The 4,234-nt window shown below is 54.4% G+C and overlaps 1 protein-coding gene across 2 annotated transcripts in view; it reads right to left on the reverse strand.

Annotated features, from left to right (window-relative positions):
• The window catches only part of C8H6orf132 (chromosome 8 C6orf132 homolog), a 46,362-nt gene that overhangs the window by 41,825 nt on the left and 303 nt on the right, over window positions 1-4,234 (reverse strand). The gene's annotated exons all lie outside the window — the stretch shown is intronic.

Consider the following 4,234-nt stretch of genomic DNA (forward strand, 5'->3'; position numbering starts at 1 on the left):
ATCGGCATTCAGTGAAGTCCTAATCACAGGATAGATAACGCTGAGGTTATTATTTAAAGAAAAATTCACCCATCACCACCTGCGCCTGTTTGCATTTTGCCTGCTTCGTCCAGCTTCCCTTTGTGCAAACAGACTGGGACGTGTCTGTAGTCACACAGCAGCTGGATTCCCCAAATCCCCTTATACATCCAGACACCGGTTTCCCCCCAGGAGAAGGTCACAGAGGCAGAGGCTCTAGGGAACTCCAATCTCCACCCATCTGCAACCCTGAAGTGGCCTCCCCAGGCCTGTTTCCTCTGGAGTACAAGGACAAGGAAGTAAGGCAGGGTCAAGGGAGGAGAAGGCCTGCCTTCGGGAGTTAAGCTGCAGCAGGGAGAGGTGCTTACATAATGAGGCAGTGGCAAGAGTACGTGGAAACAGCCAGGCACAGTGGCACATGCCTCCTCATGCGGCTGAGGCAGGAGGATCGATTGGGTCCCAGAGAGCCCCATTTCATAGCCCCATCTCAGCAAAATCAGCAAAATGCTGCAAGGAAGAGTGGGGAGAAGCCAAGCGTGGTGGCGCACGCTTTTAATCCCAGCACTCGGGAGGCAGAGGTAGGAGGATCACCGTGAGTTCGAGGCCACCCTGAGACTACAGAGTGAATTCCAGGTCAGCCTGGGCTGCAGTGAGACCCCACCTCGAAAAACCAAAAAAGGAAGAAAGAAGGGAAAGAAAAAGAGAAACAGTAACAATGCTGGAATGATTTAACCATAGCAAAGTGTGATTGCTAAATCATAGTTTGCCTGGCTGGCAAACTTTGGAAAAAAAATCTGGCTTGTAATGACTTTAGGCTTTGTGGGCTAACAGCCTCTCGCAGCTACTCAGCTCATTATTGTAGAAGTTTTTTCTTTTTTTTTTTTCAAGGTAGGGTCTCACTCTGCCCAGGCTGACCTGGAATTCACTATGTAGTCTCAGGGTGGCCTTGAACTCACGGCGATCCTCCTCCCTCTGCCTCCCGAGTGCTGGGATTAAAGTTGTGCGCCACCACACCCGGCGAAGTTTTCTTTTTGTTGTTCTTCAAGGGCTGCCACGTGCATGGCTTCAGACGGCCTTCTAGGTAGTGGGGACGCCATACCCATTGAGCAGAAGAAAACACTGAGGCCCAGGAAACAGCTAGCCCTGTTATTGATAGAGACAAAAAGGCTGGCACATCCACACCATCCCCAAATTCCCAACACCGGTCCCTTCTCTCCCCAACCCCAAACATGGCAAGGAGGAGGGTGTCTATCTTACCCATGAGCCCTCCAAGGAACACCCCGGAACACAGGAGAACCAGCCTGCTAGGTTTGTGTGGGTGATTCCGCCCCCCCCCCCCTTCATCAATGTGGAGACTCTACTGAGCTGAGTCAGCTGAAGGCTGGGCCCTGCCCTAGGGACAAGGGAGGGGCTGTCCCCGGGCTCTAGCCCTGACCAGACTAGTGGAGGCAGCAGTTGGCTAGAGCTGACTAGGGTATCCTACCTCCCTTCTCCCACCACAGGCAGCCAGCTTATCCCCGCAAGGGGGAAACAAAGATGGAGAAGAGGTGTGAGGACTCCCTTTGGGGAAGTGGTTCTCAAGGAAGACATCCCAGAAAGGCTGGAGAGATGGCCTAGCGGTTAAGGCCCTTGCCTGCAAAGCCTAAGGACCCAGGTTCGAGTATCCACAGAAAGCCAGACACACAGGTGGCACGTTAAGTCCTGGAGTTCATTTGCATTGGCTAGAGGGCCTGACGTGCCCATTCTCTCTCCCTCTCCCTTTCTCCCTTTCTTTCTTTTTCGAGAGGGTCCTAAATAAAATATTTTAAGCAATACACCCCACAAGTCCAGTTCCCACCCTTGGATCCCTTTTTCTCCACAGAGTGAATTCAGCAAGCTGGCTAAGAGCGGGGTCTTTGTGTGGGTTCAGATGGTGGCTCTGCCTCACTTGGGTGACTCTAAGGCTGTGAAGTCCTCAGACTGAACGGCTGTGATAGCTGCACAGACCTGTAAATCTACTGAAAACCATGGATGGCTGGGCGTGGTGGCGCACGCCTTTAATCCCAGCACTCGGGAGGCAGAGGTAGGAGGATCACTGTGAGTTCGAGGCCACCCTGAGACTACATAGTGAATTCCAGGTCAGCCTGGGCTAGAGTGAGATGAAGGAGGGAGAGAGAGAGAGAGAATGGGCTCGCCAGGGCCTCCAGCCACTGCAAACAAACTCCAGACACATGCGCCCCCTTGTGCATCTGCCTTACTTCGGTCCTGGGGGGATCGAACCTGGGTCCTTTGGCTTTGCAGGCAAACACCTTAACCGCTAAGCCATCGCTCCGGCCCCTACTTTGGAAAAGCAAAAAAAAAAAAAAAAGAAGCGTTGTGCGCTTGTTATGTAACCACCTTGCACCTCCTCAGTCTCATCTGTCAAACAGGAATGCTAATAACACTGCACTAGAGTCCATGAATTAAGAGCACAAGGATTTTAGAATGAGACCTTCTACCTAGAAGGGGATGAGTAACTGTTGCCTATGGATGTCTTCATCCAGGCCAAAGGAAGGAGGCACCGGGGCCTCAGCAAGTGACGCTTGTCTGCCCAGTGCATCTGTTCAGTTCCTAAGCTGAGCGGCCACCTGGCCCCTCCCCCACCCAGCCATCCTGGTCTCTGCTGCAGGAACAGGGTAACTTGTAAGCTGGGGTGCTGGCTCCCCTCAGATACATCTCTTTGGTCTCTTCCCCACACACCCAGATTCTCTTAACAGCAAAGGCTCCAAAAGAGCTGGGTGGTTGCCGAGCCTGGTGGCACACTGTAAACCTCAGCACTCAGGAGGCAGAGGTAGGAGGATGTCTGTAAGTTCGAGGCCAGCCTGGGACGAAAAAGTGAAAAGTGGGGGGGGGGGGGAGCGGGGCGGCAAAAGGTTAGCTTAATTCTCCTGCTGGTCAGAGATCAGTTGGCCAGGTAGAAGTAACATCTTGTTTCCCTGGTCTCATAAGTATGGTAATAGGGATGCTGAAACGGATTCACAGCAGGGACCCAGGCTCTCTGTTGCCCAGCTCAGCGGCCATAAAGGTGATGACCGAAGACAGGTGAGCCAAGGTGGTGATGGGTGACTCTCCTTTGAACCTTCCCTGGGCGCAGAACCATGAGTCAAACGCCAGAAGTGAATTCCTGTCTCCACCCGCTCTGGGGTCCCCTTTAGACTTCACAAACTGAAGAACACAGCAGTGATTAAGGTGGGCACCACTCCTCCGTGCCCAGTGGGTTTCCAGAGCCGCACCCCCTGACTCAGTGGCCCTTTGGCCTCTGCGGTCCCACCTCGGGCCCCTCAGCCTGAGCCCAAAGACGACCTGGGTGGACCCGGCAAAAGCCTGGAGCCCCAATCCAAAAAAAGTCGCTGTTACAAACAGGCCGGTTACCTATTAGCAGAGGCTGATATTGACTTTTCTTAACTAGACAGGACCTGGGCAAGGGCAGGCTCTCCTGGCCAGCCTACCAAGCACCCTGGGAAGGGCGGAAGAGAAGGAAGCAGAAAGAGGGAGCAATGGTGCACCCCACACCCCCAGTGCCTGACTCTCGGGGTCACGTCTGACTCAGAGAGCATGCGGATGTGCGGTAGGGATGACCCGAGACCCTGCAAGACTTTTGCGGAGGGTGGCCACTGCAAAGACTTTCTGTGGACCCCAGTAACACAGAGACAGACGCCACCAAAGATAGAAAATCAAAGTTTGGGACGCGGGTTGGAGAGATGGCTTAAAGGAGCTTGCTTGCAAAGCCAGAGGGGGTTCGACTCCCCAGTATGCCCACGTAAAGCCAGCTGCACCAAGTGGTGCCGGTGTCTGGAGTTCCTTTGCAGTGGCTAGAGGCCCTGGTGCGCCCATTCTCTCTCTCTTTCTCTTTCCTTGCAAATGGATATATATATATATATATATATATATAAAGTTTGGGACCCGGATCCTGGACGGCAGGTGGGGGCAGCAGAGGGTCTCTTCCTTCCAGCCGCCCCGCTCTCCCCTCGGCTCTTCCCCGGGCTTCTCCGCCCCTTCCCGGCAGCTCCAGCTCAGCGGATCCGCAGGTTCCAACGCGTCCCTTCCCTGCGTCCTGCCGGCCTCTCCCAGCGCCCAGAGCCCCTCGGGACACCCGGCCTCTCCTTGCCACCAAAGATCCCTCTCGACCCCTGTCGATCCCTGTCGATCCCCCTCTCTCTCTCTGTCTTGTGCCCCTTGTCCCCAAGGGCGCACTCAC

This window comes from Jaculus jaculus, chromosome 8 (assembly GCF_020740685.1).
Source record: "Jaculus jaculus isolate mJacJac1 chromosome 8, mJacJac1.mat.Y.cur, whole genome shotgun sequence".
NCBI classification, from domain to species: Eukaryota; Metazoa; Chordata; class Mammalia; order Rodentia; family Dipodidae; genus Jaculus; species Jaculus jaculus.